The sequence below is a fragment of the Schistocerca americana genome, chromosome 8 (genome assembly GCF_021461395.2).
Source record: "Schistocerca americana isolate TAMUIC-IGC-003095 chromosome 8, iqSchAmer2.1, whole genome shotgun sequence".
In the NCBI taxonomy this organism is placed as follows: domain Eukaryota; kingdom Metazoa; phylum Arthropoda; class Insecta; order Orthoptera; family Acrididae; genus Schistocerca; species Schistocerca americana.
In genome coordinates this window covers 263244219-263270968 of record NC_060126.1, presented here as the reverse complement: position 1 = coordinate 263270968, position 26750 = coordinate 263244219, and positions in this window count along the sequence as shown.

The window sequence follows — 26750 nt, the reverse complement described above, 5'->3', positions numbered from 1 at the left end:
GTAGTTTATATAAGATTTGACGACCTCCATTACAGCTCTCTGAACAAATTTTGCTGAATGCTTTCATAAGTAACAAATTTTGGCCGGCCGCTGTGAGCGAGTGGTTCTAGGCGCTTCAGTCCGGAACCGCAATGCTGCTGCGGTCGCAGGATCGAATCCTGCCTCGGGCATGACTGTGTGTGATGTCCTTAGGTTTAAGTAGTTCTATGTTTTAGGGGACTGATGACCTCAGATGTTAAGTCCCATAGTGCTCAGAGCCATTTGAACCATTTTTTGAACAAATTTTGTTAAATTCTTGTATTAGTAACAAATTTTCCTGAATGCTTTTATTATCTAGAATTAAAACCCACGGGTTCATCCAAGTATGTTTCCTTGTTTTCCGCCGCTTCTCTTCCAAATGCACATACAATCCAATTGTGGTACAAGCTACTGCAACGCACTGTAACAAGTTGTTGTTGTTGTTGTTCGCCATCTTGAACTCTGACAAAAAACATGATGACAGTGTAATACCTCTTTTTAGCACCACGACAAAGATCTTTGTCAATGAAATTTGACGAATATCTGATCATAATTCTTTGTCAAAGAAGTATGATAGGGTAATACCGGCCTGAACGAAGATTGCTGAGTCGGGCAGAGCGGCACTACGCTCAGACGTAAGTACACTTCCAACAGCGGCGGCGGAAGGAGCCTCTTGACGGCGTGTCCACGCCGACGTCTCTTATTCGTTGCTGCGTCTAGCAGCGATTGTCCTTATTTGTGGTTCCGTCGCGAGTGACCAACTTTGACGTAGAACATCGTTCCTCGTACGACACCACACGGTTCAAAATGGGGGATGGTTGGGTGTGTTGACACTGCAAAGTGACTCGTCGAAATGAGAACTGTCGATATTTTGAAAAATATCGGAAATCTGATATATCAATATTTAAAAAACTCATTACCGGCACTCCATATATCGAAAAATGTATCGCTATATCGACGGAAAAAATACCGAGGTACCGGCCTATAAAAACGTCGCTTGCACATTGTAAATATAAATTTCCTTTACTTCTTGTTTATGGTCACAAATTTTTAAGTTTCGCTCTGTAATGCCCATCTTCAGACCTGTTTCATGAAAACATGTCCTAATATGCTGCTGGTTTTAGAACTGTATATTTAAGTATTGATTTGTTATTAGATATGCTGTACATCAACAAGCTAGCAGCCTGCCTAGCCCCTTAGAGCTACAATTAGAAGGGAAACGACGCACGTTCACGCTTGGTGATAACCACTTTCCTAACAGTGGTAACTGTATGTACACTGAAGCCAAAGAAACTGGTATTCGCACGAGTATTCAAATACAGAGATATGTAAACAGGCAGAATAGAGCGCTGTGGTCGGCAACGCCTGTATAAGACGGCAAGTGTGTGGCGCAGTTGTTAGATCGATTACTGCTGCTACAACTGCAGGTTATCAAGATTTGAGTGAGTTTGAACTTGGTGTTATAGTCGGTGCACGAGCGATTCCATCTCCGAGGTAGCGATGACGCAGGGATTTTCCCGTACGACCATTTCACGAGTTAACCGTGAATGTTAGGAATCCGGTAAAACATCAAATCTCCGACATCGCTGCGGCCGGTAAAAGATCCCGCAAGAACGGGACCAACGTCGACTGAAGAGAATGGTTCAACGTGACAGAAATGCAATTTTTCGGCAGATTTCAGTGCTGGGCCATCAACAAGTGTCAGCGTTCGAACGATTCAACGATATGGGCATTCGGACCCGAAGGCCCACTCGTGTACTCTTGATGACTGCACGACACAAAGTTTTATGCCTCCCCTGGGCCCGTCCCGTCAACAATGGACTGTTGATGACTGGGAACATGTGGCCTGGTCGGACCAGTCTCGTTTCAAATTGTATGGATCAGCTGGACGCGTATTGGTATGCAGACAATCTCATGAATCCATGGGCCCTGCATGTCAGCCGGGGACTGTTCAAGCTGGTGGACTTCTGTAATGCTGTGGAGCGTGTGCCGTTGGAGTCATATGGGACCACTGATACGTCTAGATACGACTCTGACACGTGACACGTACATAAGCATCCTGTCTGATCACCTGTATCCATTAATGTTCATTGTGCATGCCGACCGACTCGGGAAATTCCAGCAGGGCAATGCAGCACACCGCACTTCAGAACTGCTGCAGAGTGCTTCCAGGAAAACTCTTCTGAATTTAAACACTTTCGGTGGCCACCAAACTCCCGAGACATGAGCATTATTGAGCATATCTGTGATGCTTTGCAATGTACCGTTCAGAAGAGATCTCTACCCTCTCATACTCTTACGCATTTATAGATAACCCTGGAGGATTCATGGTGTCAATTGCCTCCAGCATTACTTCAGACTTTAGTCGAATCCATGGCAGGTCGTGTTGCGGCCCTACTCAACATTAGGCAGGGGACTAGTTTCTTTGGCTCTTCAGTGTAAGTGGCAGTGGCACAATAAAAGGTGTCCGATGCATCCGACTTCGGTTTCGTCACATATCGGATTTTGGCAGAACAATTCTTGTCGACTTCCCTGTTTTTCATTTCTGCCAACGCCAGCAACCTAGCAGTTGCAGTGTCAAACCTGCGTGGTGAATTTGAACGTTGCAGTTTCGGTTGGTAGCGCCGACCGCCGATTACGTCAGCATTTCCCTCTCACACGTCTCCACCTACGGCAGTGATCAATCTTGTAATTCAGATTTTTGTTCATCATTTTCAGCAACTGTTTTTGAAGAGTGCTGACGTGAAGAAACAGCACACTAGTTGCGTTAATTTTTTTAACGCAACTGGTGTTCTATTTTATTACATCGGAAATATTGTTATTCTATCCGCACCGCCATACCCCAGTGCAACCGGACTTCTTCTTTGTGCCATCGCCGGCCGCGGTGGCCGTGCAGTTCTAGGCGCTTCAGTCCGGAACCGCGAGACTGCTACGGTGTGTGATGTCCTTAGGTTAGTTAAGTTTCAGTAGTTCTAAGTTCTACGGGACTGATAACCTCAGAAGTTAAGTCTTATAGCGCTCAGAGCCATTTGAACCATTTGTGCCATCTATACTTGCTACAGACTCTCATGGAGAGAGACTGGACGTGATGAAAGCCCAAAAGGTAATTACTCTCCTTCATACAGTAAAAATAAAATTATGTTCTTCTACAGTTTCAAAAGAACAATGTCAAACATTTACCGAAAATTGCCAAAAGAATATAATATACAACAAAAATGTATGCTCTCGATATTGCCATTTAGATATCGACATACCTATACGTTGCGATACCGCCGTTATACAGGGTGATTCAAAAAGAATACCACAACTTTAAAAATGTGTATTTAATGAAAGAAACATAATATAACCTTCTGTTATACATCATTACAAAGAGTATTTAAAAAGGTTTTTTTTCACTCAAAAACAAGTTCAGAGATGTTCAATATGGCCCCCTCCAGACACACGAGCAATATCAACCCGATACTCCAACTCGTTCCACACTCTCTGTAGCATATCAGGCGTAACAGTTTGGATAGCTGCTGTTATTTCTCGTTTCAAATCATCAATGGTGGCTGGGAGAGGTGGCCAAAACACCATATCCTTAACATACCCCCATAAGAAAAAATCGCAGGGGGTAAGATCAGGGCTTCTTGGAGGCCAGCGATGAAGTGCTCTGTCACGGGCTGCCTGGCGGCCGATCCGTCGCCTCGGGTAGTTGACGTTCAGGTTTCATAACTAACCTTTTTCGTAGGACTCTCCATACAGTTGATTGTGGAATTTGCAGCTCTCTGCTAGCTCTGCGAGTCGATTTTCCTGGGCTGCGAACAAATGCTTGCTGGATGCGCGCTACATTTTCATCACTCGTTCTCGGCCGTCCAGAACTTTTCCCTTTGCACAAACACCCATTCTCTGTAAACTGTTTATACCAACGTTTAATACATCACCTATCAGGAGGTTTAACACCATACTTCGTTCGAAATGCACGCTGAACAACTGTCGTCGATTCACTTCTGCCGTACTCAATAACACAAAAAGCTTTCTGTTGAGCGGTCGCCATCTTAGCATCAACTGACGCTGACGCCTAGTCAACAGCGCCTCAAGCGAACAAATGTACAACTAAATGAAACTTTATAGCTCCCTTAATTCACCGACAGATAGTGCTTAGCTCTGCCTTTTGTCGTTGCAGAGTTTTAAATTCCTAAAGTTGTGGTATTCTTTTTGAATCACCCTGTATATCGATATTTATGGAAAAATTAACTTTTATCGATATTTATCATCAGCCGTAGTGAAAATACTGTATCAATACAAAGCATTAGATAAAACACTAAGTAGAATAGGGAAAATACGACGCATCACCTCCAGGCTGAGAGAATCTCAACTCCGGCTTGCCTCTCTTATATTCCTAACAGCCAAGGGGACGACTCAACGGCGCAGCAGGAAATGTGATATCTTAAAGTGAGACGAGCCAGTTGTATAGCAACGAAATACATCCCTGACGAAAAGAGAAACAAGCAAGCAATGAATAGCTGACGATGACCAATTTAGAAGCCCAGATGGACATTAAGTGATTAACCCGGAAGACGGGGGAAGAGAAGGACGAAGAGGAGGAGGAGGTCTCCCGCTCTGGTTCCAAGCCCGCCGTTGCGACGCCACTGTGAGGAGGATGCGGACTTGCAGATAGAATGTCGGAGGTCGGGACGGCAGCAGCAGATGGCGGAAAGCCGATCCCGCGGCGAGCGCTGTGGCCGTGTCAAGGCCCAGGCGTGGCGCCGCTGTCGCAACAGGCCGCCCGCCCTAATTGGGCGCGCGATCCGCTCATTACGGAGTCTCCTCTGAATAACTCCGTGTGGTCGGGACCGGCCACTCTGCACGAAGGGCCGAGGCCGGCGGTGGCCACACAGAAGGGCTGGATCGCTGGTCGAACGTCCTTTGGACGTGTGTCCGGCAACGCGCCGTTGCGACGGTAGATGGCGCTGGCTAATAAAAGTTCCTCTGACCACGTGCGGTGTGTTCCTCGTGTGTTGCAGGCTGCGTAACTGACGCAGCGTACTATAAGCAGCAGAATGGCACGGTATTAATATCGGGAACGAGCTGAGATGGTGTTTGTGTAGGACCGAGCAGATGGAAACGGTCGAGAGGCAGAACCCGACCGTCCAAATCTGGGCCGGCCGGTGTGGCCGAGCGGTTGTAGGAGCTTCAGTCTGGAACCGCACGACCGCTACGGTTGCAGGTTCGAATCCTGCCTCGGGCATGGATGTGTGTGAGGTCCTTAGGTTAGTTGGGTTAAATAGTTCTAAGTTATAGGGGACTGATGACCTAAGATGTTGAGTCCCATAGTACTCGGAGCCATTTGAATCCAAATCTGGTGTACACATAGTCCAACGCCACTCTGCACGTTCGTCTGTCTGAAAGGACCCATGATCACAAAAACACCAAAAAGAATGTGAAATCTTTGGAGGACTTCACATGGGGTCGTGGCCAATATTAAACATGAATAAAATATGTTAATGTGACAGTGACGACTAACTACTACTACTGCTGAATCAAAAGCGATATTGTAAATAACTCGTATTTATTGTAAATTACCTCTCGATAGAAATTAGATCATATTGAACAAATCATGAATGAAAACAAATTAAACAAATTGTACACTGTTCTTAGATATACTACACTGGTAAGATTGGCTCTCAGCTCTTAAGTTGATGCGAAGTTAGATTTAATTATGCCCTTGGATAAGCAAATGGTAAATGCGATCTGACTGCGTTCCTATAATCTCTTTTGTGTCTGAAATAATACGTACTTCGGACACCACCACCAAGAAACAAACCAAACAACATGCAAAAAGACAAATAACCAATAACGAATCATAAGCGAAACTGGAAGAATCCTGGAGATACTAAAAGGTATCAGATAGATTACATAATGGTAAGACAGAGATTTAGGAACCAGGTTTTATATTGTAAGACATTTCCAGGGGCAGATGTGGACTCTGATCACAATCTATTGGTTATGAACTGCAGATTGAAACTGAAGAAACTGCAAAAAGGCGGGAATTTAAGGAGATGGGACTTGGATAAACTGAAAGAACCAGAGGTTGTAGAGAGTTTCAGGGAGAGCATAAGGGAACAATTGACAGGAATGGGGGAAAGAAATACAGTAGAAGAAGAATGGGTAGCTCTGAGGGATGAAGTAGTGAAGGTAGCAGAGGATCAAGTAGGTAAAAAGACGAGGGCTAATACAAATCCTTGGGTAACAGAAGAAATATTGAATTTAATTGATGAAAGGAGAAAATATAAAAATGCAGTGAATGAAGCAGGCAAAAAGGAATACAAACGTCTCAAAAATGAGATTGACAGGAAGTGCAAAATGGCTAAGCAGGGGTGGCTAGAGTACAAATGTAAGGATGTAGAGGCTTGTCTCACTAGGGGTAAGATAGATACTGCCTACAGAAAAATTAAAGAGAGCTTTGGAGAGAAGAGAACCACTCGTATGAATATCAAGAGCTCAGATGGCAACCAAGTTCTAAGCAAAGAAAGGAAGGCAGAAAGGTGGAAGGAGTATATAGAGGGTTTATACAAGGGCGATGTACTTGAGGACAATATTATGGAAATGGAAGAGGATGCAGATGAAGATGAAATGGGAGATGTAATCCTGCGTGAAGAGTTTGACAGAGCACTGAAAAACCTGAGTCGAAACAAGGCCCCGGGAGTAGACAACATTCCATTAGAACTACTGATGGCCTTGGGAGAGCCAGTCATGACAAAACTCTACCATCTGGTGAGCAAGATGTATGAGACAGGCGAAATACCCACAGACTTCAAGAAGAATATAATAATTCCAATCCCAAAGAAAGCAGGTGTTGACAGATGTGAAAATTACAGAACTATCAGTTTAATAAGTCACAGCTGCAAAATACTAAAGCGAATTCTTTACAGACGAATGGAAAAACTGGTAGAAGCGGACCACGGGGAGGATCAGTTTGGATTCCATAGAAATGGTGGAACGCGTGAGGCAATACTAACCTTACGACTTATCTTAGAAGAAAGATTAAGAAAAGGCAAACCTACGTTTCTAGCATTTGTAGACTTAGAGAAAGCTTTTGACAACGTTAACTGGAATACTCTCTTTCAAATTCTGAAGGTGGCAGGGGTAAAATACAGAGAGCGAAAGGCTATTTACAATTTGTACAGAAACCAGATGGCAGTTATAAGAGTCGAGGGGCATGAAAGGGAAGCAGTGGTTGGGAAAGGAGTGAGACAGGGTTGTAGCCTCTCCCCGATGTTATTCAATCTGTATATTGAGCAAGCAGTAAAGGAAACAAAAGAAAAATTCGGAGTAGGTATTAAAATTCATGGACAAGAAGTAAAAACTTTGAGGTTTGCCGATGACATTATAATTCTATCAGAGACAGCAAAGGACTTGGAAGAGCAGTTGAACGGAATGGACAGTGTCTTGAAAGGAGGATATAAGATGAACATCAACAAAAGCAAAACGAGGATAATGGAATGTATTCAAATTAAATCGGGTAATGCCGAGGGGATTAGATTAGGAAATGAGACACTTAAAGTAGTAAAGGAGTTTTGCTATTTAGGGAGTAAAATAACTGATGATGGTCGAAGTAGAGAGGATATAAAATGTAGACTGGCAATGGCAAGGAAATCGTTTCTGAAGAAGAGAAATTTGTTAATATCGAGTATAGATTTAAGTGTGAGGAAGTCGTTTCTGAAAGTATTTGTATGGAGTGTAGCCATGTATGGAAGTGAAACATGGACGATAACCAGTTTGGACAAGAAGAGAATAGAAGCTTTCGAAATGTGGTGCTACAGAAGAATGCTGAAGATAAGGTGGGTAGATCGCGTAACTAATGAGGAGGTATTGAATAGGATTGGGGAGAAGAGAAGTTTGTGGCACAACTTAACCAGAAGAAGGGATCGGTTGGTAGGACATGTTTTGAGGCATCAAGGGATCACAAATTTAGCATTGGAGGGCAGCGTGGAGGGTAAAAATCGTAGAGGGAGACCAAGAGATCAATACACTAAGCAGATTCAGAAGGATGTAGGTTGCAGTAGGTACTGAGAGATGAAGAAGCTTGCACAGGATAGAGTAGCATGGAGAGCTGCATCAAACCAGTCTCAGGACTGAAGACCACAACAACAACAACAACAAGCAAAACTGCACGGATACTCAGTGGATGGCAAGAACACGATCCAACAACTATTTCTGAACTTTACTGCCGCTGCTGCAAGTTTTACAATACCGTCTACCAGCGTGCTGGCTCTGTCGATACTGCTGGGGCGACGACTGCAGCTGCCTAGTCGCTGAATTAAGATAAGTCTCTCAAATATCTTGAGCAGAATAAACTACTCAGAAACTGCTTATACCACAAGCCCTATATTTCCTCTAAATGGTATACAACGCTTTCAAGACTGGCTCAACAACCTTTAAGGTGCAGCCCAGTGTGTCTTGTACTAACGTGCAATACCAGTATGATAGCTCTGTGCACTGGTTGACTACGTTCAATGGTGACTGCCAACCTATAAGGCGGAATCAACTGCAATGATACTAGTAGTCAATGCAAAGCCTATCGTGGACGCCGATGTCCTACTGTAGCTGCAGACTCTAGATCATACACAGCACAGTCTTCAGAATGTAAGTCCCTATCTCAGAGCTACCGAACTTTGCGACTGTCCGCTTTCACAGCACCAGACGCTCTCCACTCCTGCCTCGCTCTCTCACGATGCTCTTGCGACAATCTTGCCGCCAATCTCTAATCAGCCAATTCCGACGCTGCAAAGGCCTCCCACATCTCCCTCGTGGAGTGATACAATGTCTCCACCTATCCAAAAAAATTTCTGTTCAAACAGCGGGCGTTGACCCTCAGCGTTTCCCGCACTTTCTTATGAACTGCTCAATCAGAGCTCAGCCCATTTGCCGCTAAAACAGCGCGCGACCGGTCGGCGCCAGCGTGTACGTTGGACGCTCTCTGTCTGCTCGACATTTCCCCTCTCTCTCTCACCTGGCACCCGGCGGTGTTCCTTTTTGATGCTTGCCGGTCAGTGACCCCATCCCCTGGGACCCCTGGCCCCTGCACAATGCTCTTCCGGCGCTCGCCGGCCTTCGCCTCCCCGGCTGAGCCTGTCCACTCCCCGCCTCCACTGGCAAATTTGCTTTGCTTGCACCTACAGCATGCAACTAAATATTATCATTACCAAAGCCCGTATTATTTCAGACATGTGTTTAATCATCCCGTATCTCTCTTTCTAATCCACCTAATAAGACTAATTAACCATTACATGGGTTTATTTACTTCAAACATGCAGAATAATCTGCGAAATGAACGTCACCAATGAAAGCCACCTTTCATCTTGTGTTCGTAGTTGATGTCTGTGAGAGAACTTGTTTTGGTATAGCCATGTTGCCTCTCGTCCGTCACAGCCTACAACACACAAGGAGCACACAGCACGTGGTCAGAGGAACTGTCATTCGACAGCGCCATCTATCGTGGCAACGATGCACTTCCTGCAGTTTGTCGATTTTATTAACGTTTAAACTAAACTCCTCCCGCATAGACGATGAAGACCCAAAGGTACCGACTGGCCGCCGTGTCATCCTCTGCCCACAGGTGTCACTGGATGCGGATATGGAGGGGCATCTGGCCAGCACACCGCTCTCCCGGCCGTATGTCAGTTTACGAGACCGGAGCCGCTACTGCTCAATCAAGTAGCTCCTCAATTTGCCTCACAAGGGCTGAGTGCACCCCGCTTGCCAACGGCGCTCGGCAGACCGGATGGTCACCCATCCAAGTGCTAGCCCACCCTACAGCGCTTAACTTCGGTGACCTGACGGGAACCGGCGTTACCACTGCACCGAGGCCGTTGGCTTTTATTAATGTTTACCCTTTATAAATTGTGAAATGCACATACAGTGCATTGAAGCAAGAATACTCTATAACTGAATATCTACGTCTATTAACCAATACACAGATCTTAGTTTCACCATATGCAGTTCCCTGAGTCCACCGAGAAATTTTCGTAAAAGACACTCTTCAATCAAATGCTGCGTAGTTTGCACAGCGACTTCACAGTAGCACGTTGGGGAATCCTTGAACTCCCGGTCATACAAACAGACACAGCGCCTTCCATTCCGTCTGTGCAATCGATTCAGAGCTGTCCATATATTTCTGGGAAGATCAAACCCATTTACACGTTTCGTAGGAACAGTAATGATGCGAGAATTTGCTCGAGCCAACTTCTGCCTAAATTTCTCTCCAGTCTTGCCACGCATCGAATACACTGAAGAGCCAAAGAAACTGGTACATCTGCCTAATATCGTGTACGGCCTCCACGAGCACGCAGAAGTGCCGCAACACGACGTGGCATGGACTCGACTAATGTCTGAAGTTGTGCTGGAGGCAACTGACACCATGAACCCTGCACCATGCAGAGGACTGTCCATAAATCCGTAAGAGAACGCGGGGGGGGGGGGGGGGGAGGAGGTCTCTTCTGGTCATCGGAAGTATTTAGACTGAGAAGAGTGTTCCTGGGGCTACTCTGTAGCAGTTCTGGACGTGTGGAGTGTCGCATTCTCCTGCTGGAATTGCCTAAATCCGACGGAATGCACAATGAACATGAATGGATGCCGGTGATCATACATGATGCTTACGTACGTGTCACGTGTCACAGTCGTATCTAGACGTATCAGGGATCCCATATCACTCCAACTGCACACGCTTCACATCATTTCAGACTCGCTTGAACAGTCACCCACTGACATGCAGGTTCCATGGATTTATGAGGTTGTCTCCATACCCGTACACGTGCATCCACTCGATACAATTTGAAACAAGATTCGTCCGACCACGCAACGTGTTTCCAGTCATCAACAGCCCAATTTCGGTGTCGAAGGGCCCAGGCGAGGCGTAAAGCTTTGTGTCGTGCAGTCATCAAGGGCACACGAGTGGGCCTTCGGCGCCGAAAGCCCATATCGATGATGTTTCGTTGAATGGTTCCCACGCTGACACTTGTTGATAGCCCAGCACTGAAATCTCCACCAATTTGCGGAAGGATTGCACTTCTGTTACGTTGAACGATTCTCTTCGGTCTTCGTTGGTCCCATTCTTGCAGGATCTTTTTCCGGCCGCAACGATGTTGGAGACATGATGTTTTACCGGATTCCTGATATTCACGGTAAACTCGTGAAATGGTCGTACGGGAAAATCCCTATTTCATCGCTACCTCGGAGATGCTGTGTCCTATCGCTCGTGCCCTGACTATAACACCAAGTTCAAATTCACTTAAATCTTGATAACCTGCCGTTGTAGCAGCAGCAATCGATCTTGTCTTATATAGGGGTTTCCGACCACAGCGCCGTGTTCTCCCTGTTTACATATCTCAGTACTTGAATACACATGCCCACACCAGTTTCTTTGACGCTTCAGTGTATAAGAGAGGCATCTTGCGTTACCCCAGGTGGCTTTCTGGATTTAAGTCTATTGAAAAGTATATTCTGTCGCTGGTTGTACAGAAGTGAGCTCTGATGGGTACTTTGGGAACTCTCTTCCAGTTGCTGCTTCTCGTCTAATTGTGGGGTGGATACTGGCAGGCATGGAAATGGTGTCGGTTTAGTAATGCCACTAATTTTTATCACTGCATGAGTTAGCATCACATCAATTTTGTGTGCACGTGAAACGATTTCGCTTAGTGGAGCACACTACTTTGTCGTAGAGTAAACCAACGACAGTGTATCAGTAGGAAGGTTGTCTGTGTTTGCACCTCATCCTGACCCAGTTACTTTTTTGATGATATCAGTTCTGGTGTTCACGTTTTTTGCTGTATTTTCTAAGTGGCTCTTAATAGCAAGAAGACGGTCCAAAATAACCGCCATGTATTTTGCGTATGGGTTATGTCCCAGAGGAACATTCTCAAATACCACATTAAATACGCGATCCGCCTCACGGTTATTAAGGTGGGAAATATTTATCTCTGTTTTGGATGGGTTTGGCTTCAATCTCCATCTTTTGCAGTAATCGCCCATTATGGTTAAATCTGTAGTAAAAGCTCTTCCGCTCTCTGGGTTTCCTGCTTGATAAGCTAATGATAGATCGTCAGCAAATCAGATCTTTTTAGTGTTAGTAGTGTTGAGCATATCGCCAGTATAAAGATTAAAAAGAGCTGGCGATAGCACAGAACCTTGCAACAGTCCATCATTAAGCCCAGCCATCTAGTACAGTTTTCTCCAAGGAATACTTGGAATTGCCAGTTGCAAAACATGCTATCCATTAGATTAAACAGTATTTTGCATGATATGATTTCTGAAAATTTAGGTAGCAGGCCAAGGCGCCATACCGTATGCGGCCGCAAGATCAACAAATGCTACTGCAGTTTATAGTTTACGCGGCAGTCTGCTTCGATAGAAGATGTAACCAATAGCTCCAAAAAAAAAAATTGTTCCAAAACAGAGGCAATAACCGAGGCAATAATGAACCACCAACAGCTATTGTGCCCATGACTTTTACCAGGCTATTTACGACCGTCCTCAGGATTAAGTAGCCAGGCCACGAAAAGCTCCATTTCCAAAAACAATTTTACTAGGCTGGTCTACTGCAGAAATAAAATTTCACAGCATAGAATTTCTCAGAAAATATTTTTCAGTGTCAAACAAGAGAATAATATTTCATAAACAATGAAGGGCTCCAGACAGCTAAGCGAAATATGTAAACTTAGCCTTAAGTAAAATTAATGTTCTTCAGAATCTAAATTTGATAACAGGGAATTTGTTAAAAAACAAATCTCACCATTTAATAAAAAGAATAATAAGCAATGAAGGCCTCGAATGACAAATTGATGTAATTCAGCACAATTCTGAAGCGTTGACATAAAAGCCTAGTGTACTCTTGGAATAGTAATAGTAATTATTCAGGATGACAAACAATACAGGACTATAACAGAGAGAGAAATACAATTTAAAAAACCAATTATATCGTTAAACACCAATTTATACAACCAGTAAGGTTTGGCAAAAAAAGAAGAATAAACTGGAGAGATATTATGAAACGTACTCCAGCTGAGATTGTAACTTAAAACATTAACCACTGTTCCCAGCAATAGCAGCCGACAGAGGGGAAGATGAATATACAGGTAAAATATTAACAATGACAGACAGAAGTGTTAATTTTCAAATGAGACCCTAAGCAAGTTTAACACAAAGTTCTCACCGAATAATGTGATCGTCCTGGAAGTGTCATAGTACTTCATTGTCGTGCGCCAAACTTAATGAGCTTCGGCTAATTTCCATCTGTAGGTGCTCCGCTAACAGCTAGGCCTCGACTGCGGGAACGCATCAGAAGTAAAAACGCGCCAAGACTGGTTTGCTCACTCGGTCACAACATAGAGTCAAGTGCCGTTCTACATCAACATCTACAAGAGTACTCTGAAAATCACACTTAAGTGCCTAGCAGATGGTTCATCGAACCACCTTCACGGTAATTCTGTATCATTCCAATCTCAAACAGCGCGCGGAAAAATGGTTCAAATGGCTCTGAGCACTATGGGACTCAACTGCTGAGGTCATTAGTCCCCTAGAACTTAGAACTAGTTAAACCTAACTAACCTAAGGACATCACAAACATCCATGCCCGAGGCAGGATTCGAACCTGCGACCGTAGCGGTCTTGCGGTTCCAGACTGCAGCGCCTTTAACCGCACGGCCACTTCGGCCGGCAGCGGGCGGAAAAAAGAACACCTATATCTTTCCGTGCGTCTTCTCATTTCCCTTATTTTGTTACGATGATAGTTTCTCCCTATGTAGGTCGACGTCAACAAAATATTTTCGCATTCAGAGGAGAAATTAGGTGATGATGGAATTTCGTGAGAAGATTCCGCCGTAACGAAAAACGCCTTTGTTTTAATGTTCCCCTCGTTGAACATCTCCTTCTCTCCTACATCATGTTCAAATTCGAGTCCAACAATCCACTGTTCTCCTGCTAGAACGGGGAGCAAGATTTATTCACATAATCTGTGGAGAGTTTTAAAAATGTCCCATTGGACTGTAAAGATCCAAGAAAGACTGTTTCTTTTTCCAATTGAATCGATCGATGCCAGTCTCTATCTATGAATCGTCCGATACCAGGTGGGGTGATATTTGCGTGGTTTTTGCAGAGGAGGTTGGTATTTTTATTGTATTTATCTGTTACTAACATATCTTTATCGTTTTTTATATTTAAGGGAACATTCAGTATGCTTATTTGCAAGAATATGTTCAGTCAAGAAAGCTAAGCACCCTGGTATTTATTATGATCAGTTTAAGTAATAATGAATCGAATGTTGTGTCTCGTAAAAATAATGTAATGAAACAAGTTACTGCAGTAATACAATAATCTAATGAAACAAATTGTTGCATGAGTTCAAAATTTTATAGACAATATCGAAAATGTCAGAGAACATTTGTTTCGGTTTAAATATCCAAATATGTATCTTTGGTGTAAGATTGTCTTTGGATTTGTGCACGCGCCATGTAGGTGAGTAACTCAAAGTTGAAACTGTAGAAAGTTTTTACGAAAGCAGATTGATATTTGTTAACGTCTGGATTGTGTAACAATACTTATTTTTACAAGTTTTTGAATGAAAGTTAACACAGTAAATTGTCAAGTTAAAAGCTAAAACTATATTCCAGTCGTTAAAATGAGAAACCCGGACCTGATTAATGGAATGTTAGAATATATTATTGCTGCCCATGAACTGTTGAATATAAGTATTTAAAAATTTCTTTTTACCGTTTCCAAGAATGATTGCCTACATCTACATCTACATCCATACTCCGCGAGCCACCTGACGGTGTGTGGTGGAGGGTACCCTGAGTACCTCAGTCAAGAAAGCTAAGCACCCTGGTATTTATTATGATCAGTTTAAGTAATAATGAATCGAGTGTTGTGTCTCGTAAAAATAATGTAATGAAACAAGTTACTGCAGTAATACAATAATCTAATGAAACAACTTGTTGCATGAGTACAAAATTTTATAGACAATATCGAAAAAGACATTTGTTATTGCCTATCGAAGTCGCGGGGGCAAACGATACATATCGAACGTGCGATTGTAAATCGATCATGCAAGTCTCGTGGCAGGTGTTACGATCAATTGTTTGTGATCGCCATTTTTATCCGTTTTCCGTCGTTCCTTTAGTTCGTCTACATTACGTTCCCACCCCAATTATTTGTGAATTGATTGGGAAACCCAGACGCTTTCTGTCGATAGCGAGTGTAATGTCTGGTGTTCCTGACGCTTCTTCCGCAGATTCTCTGATAGTACCAATTGGTGGAGCAAATAAAGTTGTAGAAGTAGAGAGTTGTTTGACTTTTTGCCGCAAATATGGAGTTCTGACGGACGAGTGAAGGAGGGACTGTGTTGACTGTGGTGCTGAAAAGTCTTCGTAAGAGGAGTGTCGATACTCAAATACCGTTGCAATTTCATTGCGGAGGGTACGGAAAACGAAAGAGTATCAGGAAAAATACGTGGTTCGACTCCTCCAAGTTATCCTTTCAAACGAACGTAATTCTTGTATCGTGCTGGATTCGAGACTACACGTTGCAAGCAACAGCGTCAAAAACTGAGTTATCTGCAAATACTGTGTGTGACTACTTCGGGTTTTGCCGAGAAGTCTGTTACATGGTAGTGACTATCATAATGTACCAACTGGTGGAGCGAATAAAGTTGTAGAAGTAGACGAATCTCATATAGCTAGACGGAAGAACCAGAAAGGACGACCTTCCAAATGTGAAATAGATCACATATGGCTATTCGGTGGAATAGAAAAAGTGTCCCGGAAGTGTTTCGTTGTCAGAGTATTGTCCCGAGACAAGGTCACTTTAGTGGGTCTCATAAAACACTTCATATTGCATGGTACTAAAGTTATTTCAGACGGGTTTCAGTCTTACAAGATTCTGAAAGCTGAGAGGTTCGACCACGAATTCGTGAACCATTCTGTGGAGTTCGTGTCTTCGGATGACCCCAGTGTCCACACCCACAATATTGAGCGGCTGTGGAAATCAGTTAAGTCTTCCATAAAAAGAGAAGAGCGTCCCGGACAAAGGGTCGAACTGTACTGGTTTCAGTACCTATACTTCCGCAACTTGAGTTTGCAGGGGAAAGTTAACGCATGCGACACTCTACCGATATTCTTGCGTGATATTGGCAGAGTCTACCCTGGCCATGGGAAAAAGGGAATTGTCCCTGTAGCATAATGATCGATTTACTATCGCACGTTCGATATGTACTATTTGGACCCCGCAACTTCGATAGGCAATCATTACTGGAAATTACCCTTTTTACCATCGGTACCATAAATAATCTATACCACTGCTAAAATAAGTGGTTTTCGTTTGATGTGCAATTTTGACTTCAAATTCAAGTTTGTGAGAGGTGGTACCCTTTAGAAGGTCCAGACGGCCTTTCGCTTTTGAGCTTACTATTGCACGGAGGGACCATACTCCGATCTTCCGCGTTGTAGCAGTTTCAGAAGGCCGAATTCAGTATTTCGACTGTCTCTCTAACACCTTCTGTTAAGGTGTCTGCACGGGCAGTGAGCGTCTGATTTCGATCCGTTTACTGGCTTTACGTAAGACCAACAATTTTTAGGATTTCTTGCAGAGTTCTGTTCATGTACAACTCTCAAAGATGACACGTAGACGAGCAGGAGACCGCAGCCACTTTCAGCTATTGGAACACTGTTAGCAGTACGTATCTGATATCGGATTGCTATAAGTGAAAATTAGATTCTTTTATCTCTTGTAAGTCAGTGTCAGAATATAGCTCCAATTTCCTCAAATTATACCTTCTTTTATGAAATGAATGTGAGGAAAGACAAGTTAGGTGAACATTGTCCCCTGATTAAACAGTTTTAACGATATTTTTGGATGGTTAAGGAAGAAAGGCTTTTGGATTCCCTGGTGCAATTACTTGCTCACCGAGCTGCGGAGGATACAGAAGTGTTTCTTGATGCACTGTGGGAACGTGATGGTTGGGATGTACAGTAACTTGTAGAAATTTGCTGTTAATGCCTCATGAATAATGAGTTGCCCTCAGTGACAGTTCAGTATGCAGAGAATTGTGCATAGTTTACGTAATATTATATGCTTGGATTTAACAGCTACTTGCTAGTGATTTACATATTATAAATAAATAATCGAACTTTGAATTGTATATCAGCATGCTTTTATTCTGGGTTTAGCCAAATGTTGGTTGACCTGCTTTTCTAATGTCCGTTCACTTTGCGGAGCAATATTTCTCCTCTCCCAAGTGGTTACTGTTTGCTGTATGTTTACTGAGACACATAGCAGCAAACATGTCTTTCATAAATGATGACCTCATCTATAAACAATGGGAGGGAAAAGTTCGTAGTTTTGAGAAATTTCACGGTAAAGTTTCAATAAAATCTCACAAATAACATATTCAAGCACACGCAGAACAATTTTTTAAATTCAGGTAAGTCTTAGTTTTTAAATATAAGTACAGTAACGACAAATCTTTGAACTGGTAAATTGTACCCCAAATTTTATTCTTAATAATTCGTCAGGGGGTACTTAACATTGGCCCGCATCTCGTGGTCGTGCGGTAGCGTTCTCGCTTCCCACGCCCGGGTTCCCGGGTTCGATTCCCGGCGGGGTCAGGGATTTTCTCTGCCTCGTGATGGCTGGGTGTTGTGTGATGTCCTTAGGTTAGTTAGGTTTAAGTAGTTCTAAGTTCTAGGGGACTGATGACCATAGATGTTAAGTCCCATAGTGCTCAGAGCCATTTGAACCATTTTGAACTTAACATTGTTTACTTGCAACTGATTGCATTTAATGATGGTTAGGATTTACTTAACGCTGGTTAATTGGTAGGTGAATTAACGAAATAATACTGCGCAACCTCTAAAAATACAGATTTAAAAGATCCGGATTGTTTCAGTATTTTGTATTAGGATTTGCAATAACTGCTTTTACAACAATGGAGTACAACAACCCCAACAATTTATCAATGATTCAGCAAAATATAAAATTAATATTAGCTTGGACCTTTCTACAGCGCGTGAACAATGTTAAGAATAATCCTAACGGTTGTTTAGTCATCCTGTCAAGTAAATTCACGTAAATTATGATAAGCCACAAACATTGTGTACTTATTCGAATAAATATTCACATTAACCTAATCAGCAACTACTTTTGTGGTCTATTTGTTTTAGCAAACATGTTCAGGATCTTTATCTGAGTTTTAGTGATCTACATCATCCAGAAATTCGTATAAATCGCCTCTGAAAAGTATTTTCGTGGCACGAACGCCGCACTTTTTACTGCTGCTGGCAGCTATGTTTCTAGCACGTACTGCTGTTTACACTCACTGCCATTAGCGAGAATTTGAAATTAGACATAGGGCTACCATTTCTCGGTTTATCGTGGAACTATCAACTAATATGAGTAAAGCACATCACGTACCCTGTTTTGCCTGCAGTAACTGTTCCTCATCGACTGTTGCTTACAATTGTTTACGGCCGAGGTCTTCAAATGTTCTAACAAGACGACATTTGATCTCTTTAGACATAGGTCAATAATGAGTTGTAGCAACTAATGACAATCAGTTTCTAGGGAATTCAGAGCACTTGAACTATCAGAGGCTGGAAAAACTTGATGATCTGTCGGGCGCATAATCTCTGAGCAACGCAAGTTCACGCGCTATTCATCAGCACGTGTGTTGTGGAGTCACAGACCGACAGTGGTCCACTTGGCTGCTGCAATACCAGGACTTCCGGCTCCTCGAGGCGTAATTGCGTTGTGGATTCCCGCAAAAGCGCCCGTCTTTTTCCTGCAGCGATTTTCCCGAAGCCCGTCGTCAGATAGTTGGCTGTCATCCTGTTGAGATCGGCAACATTCCGCGAAACTCTGTGGCGTGAGCGAGCGACCACTTTCCCGGGTAATATACGTTGTTACAGTACACGTAGCGTTGGGGAAAGAGTACATTGAATTCCGGACAGACGCTGGAGGCCCCGATGCGCCATCCCACAACGATTTCGATGATGCATGTGCCACAGGAGTGATCTCAGGACGTCTCTCCGACTCTACTCCGCTTAGAATTACTTGACAGTTGACACTTCACACGCTGGAACTGGCTTCCTCCAGACAGAGCGCTCAACGTCACTCCCGAACCGTTCGGCTTCGTCAAACTGTCACAACGATTAGTCAGCTCATTTCAAATTCCTTGTCCGACATTATTCATTGATGTGTCTGGATCCCGAATCATGAATCTGGTAATTTTATTTCGTATTTAATCACAAACGGTAACCACACCAAAAACAACAAACACGCACAAGAACGCTAGTGAAATACACACGTTTCATAGACAGCGCTAACCAAACACTACTGGATCCTTCCGCCCAGGAAGCGGTTTAGCGTCGCATATGCCATAACCATAATCATAGAGGCCGGCTTACATTAGTTAAGCTTCGGACGACATTGCGTGAAGCCGATTTTTTGAAGGCTGTAATTCATCGTAATACCAGGACACCACCGTCATAAATATTACCACTTAATCTCATTTTGTCCACTGTAAATGTTTTTTTAACGCCTTCGATTGTGAAAACGATGAGTTTGTTTATAATCAACTTTCTACTACATTCACGTTTTTCTTTTATTTGTTTTATTCGACGCCTTTCGGAAAACGATTCCCATTTTCTAGTGTGTATTTCTTTGTGCTGTGCCATTCTAATGTTTTCGCTGCGTGAGGTTCTGCTTTGTTTCGTTCACAGCAGTAAATAAAAAAGGCGCAATTTTTTGCTAGTTCACGATTTTTCCGTGTAATTAGTGACGAAATTGGGAAAAACTTGTACTTAGAGTGTTCTTATGGTCCATTTGTGCAGAGTCTCACACATGTTAAGCGTCATTACAACTTTCAGCGCACAGTACACATCGAGAATTACTTACATAAACAAATAGTTACAAGGGTGTTTTTAGATGTAGTTGACAGAGGTAATGCTACAGGTCCTCCACAGATATGGTTTTGTACAGAAATTATTTACCTTAACAATATGAATTACAATTTACTTACATCTGTAGATCAGGAATCAAACCCTCGTGTACTCTGAGACATTTATTTACACCGAAGCGCCAATGAAACTGGTATGGACATGCGTATTCAAATACAGAGATATGTAAACAGGCAGAATACGGCGCTGCGGTCGGCAACATCTATATAAGACAACAAGTGTCTGGCGCAGTTGTTATATCGGATATTACTGCTACAATGGCAGGTTATCAAGATTTAAGTGAGTTTGAATGTCGGGGCATGAGCGATGGGACACAGCATCTTCGTGGTAGCGATGAGGTGGGGATTTTCCCGTAAGACCATTTCAGAAGTGTACTGTGAATATCAGGAATCCGGTATAACATCAAATCTCCGACATCGTTGCGGTCGGAGCAAGATCATGCGAGAACGGCACCAATGACGACAGAAGTGCAACCTTTCCTCAAATTGCTGCAGATTTCATTGCTGGACCATCAACAAGTATCAGCGTGCGAACCATTCAACGAAACATAATAGGTATGGCCTTTGGGAGCCGAAGACCTACACGTATACCCTTGATGACTGCACGACACAATGCTTTACGCCTCGCCTGGGCCCGTCGACACCAACATTGGACTGTTGATGACTGGAGCATTTCGCTTGGCCAGAAGAGTCTCGTTTCAAATTGTATCGAGCGGATGGACGTGTACGGGTATGGAGACAACGTCATGAATCCATAGACCCTGCATGTCAGTAGGGGACTGTTCAAGTTGGTGGAAGCTCATTAATGGTGTGGGGCGTGTGCAGCTGGAGTAATATGGGACCCCTTATACGTCTAGATACGACTCTGACATGTGACACGTACGTAAGCATCCCGTCTGGTCACCGGTATCCATTCATGTCCATTGTCCATTCCGACAGACTTGGGCAATTCCAGCAGGACAGTGTGACACCCCACATATCCAGTATTGCTACAGAGTAGCTCCAGGAACACTCTTTTGAGTTTAAACACTTCCACTGGCGACATTATTGAGCATATTTGGGATGCCTTGCAACGTGCTGTCCAGAAGAGATCTCCATTCTCTCGTACTCTTATGGATTTATGGACAGTCCTGCAGGATTCGTGGTGTCAGTTCCCTCCAGCACTACTTCAGGAATTAGTCGAGTCCATGCCACGTCTTGTTGCGGCGCTTCTGCATGTTCGCAGGGGCCCTACACGATATTAGGCAGGTTACCAGATTTTTTTTGGCTCTTCAGTGTAGTAGCCTTATAGTCGGAAGTAACAATTCTACAGAAAATAAAGAATAAAAATCTAACTCTCAAAATCAGTTAGTCTTCCATGGAATAAACAATACACCTCACTGGTCGGTCTCTTGTTCAAAAATGGTTCAAATGGCTCTGAGCACTAAGGGACTTAACTTCTAAGGTCATCAGTCCCCTAGAACTTAGAACTACTTAAAACTAACTAACATAAGGACATCACACTCATCCATGCCCGAAGCAGGATTCGAACCTGCGACCGTAGCGGTCGCGCAGTTCGAGACTGTAGCGCCTAGAATCGCTCGGCCACCCTGGCCGGCGGTCTCTTGTTCCCATACATGTATTTTAGAATGGTGTTTATTTTTCTGTGCTACTAATTTCATTTAAGTATATTGTCGAAGCAGCTGAAGAAATGCATCGACTCACTTTCTCGTTTGACGTGTACCATTTTGTCTTCCTATTTTCCGTAATGTGTATATATCTCCAGTTGTTCTAGCGAATCCAGTTCATGCCCTTTATTTAGTTGGTGGAGTACTTTGACATTTTGCTCTGCTTTTCGAAATGGGTGTCCTCTACTGTGTGTGTGTGTGTGTGTGTGTGTGTGTGTGTGTTGCTACTTCTACATCTACATGGTTACTCTGCAATTCACACTTAAGTGCCAGAGTGTTCATCGAACCATTTTCATGTTACTTCTCTACCATTCCACTCTCGAATGTCGCGTAGGAAAAAGGAACACCTAAACCTTTCCGTTCGAGCTCTGATTTCTCTTATTTTATTATGATGATCATTTCTCCCTACGTAGGTGGGTGTCAACAAAGTATTTTCGCATTCGGAAGAGAAAGTTGGTGACTGAAATTTCGTAAATAGATCTCGCCGCAAAGAAAACGGCTTTTGTTTCAGTGACTGCCACCCCAACTCGCGTATTATATCAGTGAGACTCTCACCCTTATTGCGCGATAACACGAAACGAGTTGCCCTTCTTTGCACTTTTTCGATGTCCTTCGTCAATCCTACCTGGTAAGGATCCCATACCGCGCAGCAATGTTCCAGCAGAGGACGTACAAGTGTAATGTAGGCTGTCTGTCTCTTTAGTGGGTTTGTCGCATTTTCTACTGCTGATGTTGTGTGTCCGTTGTATGTGTACCTGGTGTTAAAATTTCGGCTTATTTGTCCTAGGTAGAACATGGAGCACTCCTGGAACGTTACTTTGTATATTACAGAGTCTGAGTGTGGGTCATGATTACACTTTTAATTATGCATTCGTCTTTTGTAGTTTATTTGATGTAGAAAACGCAACTATTACTTGTTATGTTTGAGAATATTTGCTGTCTTTTTCGATGTATTGCCAATGATGGTAGATATAAATTTGTGTTTGTCTTTTTCTTGTGTGGGGCACTTTGTGTTTGGGTCTTCCTTCACTTTGTTTTGGACTGTGTCAGCCATGGAAACAATATAACCATTAGCAACTGGAATCTGTTTCACTATATTTATTTCTTGTTCCATGTTGGGTCACAGGTATTTTAGTTGCCCTATGTAGTAATGATCTGTATGCTGCCTGTTATTGATGTCTCGGCGAAATGAGGTTTCAGGGATTGTGGTAACGGTCATTGTATTTTTCCTGTCAATTTTGAATGTGCATGTGTTGTTGGCTCTAAATGGCTCTGAGCACTATGGGACTTAACATCGGAGGTCATCAGTCCCCTAGAACTTAGAACTACTTAAACCTAACTAACCTAAGGGCAGCACACAACACCCAGTCATCACGAGGCAGAGAAAATCCCTGACCCCGCCGGGAATCGAACCCGGGAACCCGGGCGCGGGAAGCGAGACCGCTACCGCACGACCACGAGCTGCGGACAACATGTGTTGCTGTTTCTGGTAATATTTAGGTCCGTTTAGTTAATGCTTTTGTTTTGATCGTGTTCCACTGTAAATACAATTTTCTCATGTAGATTACTGAAGCAGTTCGGAATGTCTGTTACTTCCGTGGCATCCCCTTTCACTGACAGTAGTGTGTCATCTACTTAACCCAATGTTATTGCGTAGCGCAATGGTTAGTACGTAATTCTGACAGGCAAAAGGTCGTAGGCTCGAATCTCATTAGATGCTGCACATTTCTTTTTATTTCTAAATCTAAACAAAAGAGTTCGGTTATTATTTTTGTTCAGTTTAAATGATATATTTTTCTAATACTTCACCACGACATTTTCATCATCATATTCACGTTTTTGTTTCCTCTTATTTTTCTTCCTACCATTCTTCTCTCATTCGGAATCTGCCTGCGTCACCCAAAATCTACATCCAAGTGCCAACACGGAGCTCAGCGGTTGGTAACGCAGCAGCTCATGCACCCTGTGATAGAGAGAAATAACCGTTTAATTTTAACGCTGAAACTGAATTTTTTCTGTCTTGTGTTTGATCGTAAAGGCTATGTTTAATCACCGTGAACAAAGCAATCGTGATTTTAGTTCTACCGCAGACTGTCCACAGTCGTTTGCTCGGACACATTGCACATCACGAATTTGTGGTGAGCTCAGGAGATGAGTTTAAATTCACGGCTACAAAACGCGTTTGACTGCCGTATTTCAGTAATTGATCACTACAATGAGCCGTCTACAGAGCTTCTCGCATTTCCGTCATACCTAGCGACGGCCACTTGCTCCGCGTTACACATTAACAGCTTTTGTGAATCTACCCGTCGCGTTTGTGTGTCACCTATAACGGAGCGGTAGCGCACAGACGATGTGGCGACAAAGTGGCGGCAAGGGACTGCCGTCAACCATCAAGTTATTTTAATCGGACTGTAGTTGCACGTCGACATCACATGTAGATACGCCGCGATATATCATTAGTTCCCGTCCAGAATCTTGCCCCTTCTTGTCGAATGAGCATTTAAGGACTGTAGTAGAGAAGGCGAGTGGTCGACATCGGTTTAATGGGAGCAAAGAAAGATCCCATACATTTAGCTGCAATATAGCAGGTCAGCAACTGGAAGCAGTTAATTCCATAAATTATCTGGGAGTACGCATTAGGAGTGATTTAAAATGGAATGATCATATAATGTTGATCGTCGGTAAAGCAGATGCCAGACTGAGATTCATTGGAAGAATCCTAAGGAAATGCAATCCGAAAACAAAGGAAGTAGGTTACAGTACGCTTGTTCGCCCACTGCTTGAATACTGCTCAGCAATGTGGGATCCGTACCAGATAGGGTTGATAGAAGAGATAGAGAAGATCCAACGAAGAGCAGCGCGCTTCGTTACAGGATCATTAAGTAATCGCGAAAGCGTTACGGAGATGATGGATAAACTCCAGTGGAAGACTCTGCAGGAGACACGCTCAGTAGCTCGGTACGGACTTTTGTTAAAATGGTTCAAATGGCTCTGAGCACTATGGGACTTAACATCTATGGTCATCAGTCCCCTAGAACTTAGATCTACTTAAACCTAACTAACCTAAGGACAGCACACAACACCCAGCCATCACGAGGCAGAGAAAATCCCTGACCCCGCCGGGAATCGAACCCGGGAACCCGGGCGTGGGAAGCGAGAACGCTACCGCACGACCACGAGATGCGGGCGGACTTTTGTTAAAGTTTCGAGAACATACCTTCACCGAAGAGTCAAGCAGTATATTGCTCCCTCCTACGTATATCTCGCGAAGAGACCATGAGGATAAAATCAGAGAGATTAGAGCCCACACAGAAGCATACCGACAATCCTTCTTTCCACGAACAGTACGAGACTGGAATAGAAGGGAAAAGCGATAGAGGTACTCAAGGTACCCTCCGCCACACACCGTCAGGTGGCTTGCGAAGTATGGATGTAGATGTAGAATTTTAGAAAACTGCGGTATATCTATAAAGGAGACCGCATAGAAGACACCAATACAACACATTCTTGAGTATTACTCCAGTGTATGGGATTCGTAGCAAATTGAATTAGAGGCAAACATCGAAGCAGTTCAAAGCTCGGCTATTATTACCGGTAGGCTTGAACAACATACAGGCTCTAGATACCGGCTCCTATGTTAATGCCATATTTATCGACTTTCGAAAGGCATTCGACTCAGTTCCGCACTGTCGCTTGCTCCAAAAAGTGCGCGCTTACGGTCTATACGATGACATATGCGGGTGTATAAAAAGTTTTCTAACAGACAGAGAGCAGTATGTCGTCCTGAATGGGATGACTTCAACAGAAAGAAGCGTAACTTCAGATGTGCCCCAGAGCAGCGTAATAGGTCCGCTGCTTTTTACGATTTACATATACAATCTGGTTGATGATATTGACAGCGGTATTGGACTGTTTGCCGATGATGCTGTAGTCTACAGGAAAGTAGTATCACACAAAAGTTGTGAACAAATAAATGAGGATTTGCAGAAAACCAATGCGTGGTGTAATGACTGGCAGTTTTCTCTCAATATTAGTAAGTGTAACCTACTGCGTATAACAAGGCAAAAATCCCTATTAATGTACGAGTACAAAATAAATGCCCAGTCTTTGGAAGCGGTAACATCTGTCAAGTATCTGGGTCTGACTATTCGAAATGATCTCAAATGGAATGATCAGATTACACAAGTAAGTACTAAATGCATTAAAAACAAGATTTTCATCAAGCTGTATGAGCACTACCGCTGATTCACCGTAATCCTTGTAGTTTAATTCATGGGAAAGGCCATTGGAACATAAATCAGAATACAGCGTCCACGTGGCAGCGTCCAGAGGCCACTTCAACAATCGTGAAGATCCAGAACAGAAAGCGCCGAAATGCAGGAAGCAGAAAGTCCTCAGCAGAATACCAGAAACTGAATGCCTTTGTCTCGCGTTCAACATGGCACACTTTCACCCACCTCTGCCTCACTTGCATCCCGTTGGTGGGCCAATTATACTTCCAAAGTATCAGCGACAGACATGCCTCCACTTTGCCAACCAAAGACTGTAGTATGCGTAGCAGCCGAGAACCTGAATAAAGGATGTCTTTGCAGTTGCTTACTTGCATAAAAGTAAGTAACTTGAAAGATGGCTAATAAATAGAGTATCTCATACATAAAATAAGGAAAATTTCGATATTTTCTGTTCTTTCTGCTCTAGCAAATTTAATAGTCAGGCGTGTACATATGTACTCATCAAGCTATTGTGCGTTTTGTGGCGGACCTACATACTGTAGCAGTCTCAGTTAACATTCTTTGACGGTTCACGGGAGAATAGTTTATTGCTACCGCTCCGTGTGGGGCCGTATTCTATATTATTATTAGTAGTAGTAGAGGGTTTTTTTCGGCGCACGACAGCAAGGTCTTCAGAGCCCTGTATTATTAGCGTCGTGGTCTTTACACGAGATGTATGTTGCAGGAAGTTGCCTGTTTCTTGATTCATTTCGGAACGGGAACTCCGGTATTTCGAAAGTAAGGTTTCCAAAATGCTTTATCTCTCTTGTAGCGCCTACCACTGCAGTTTGTTGAGTTTTATCA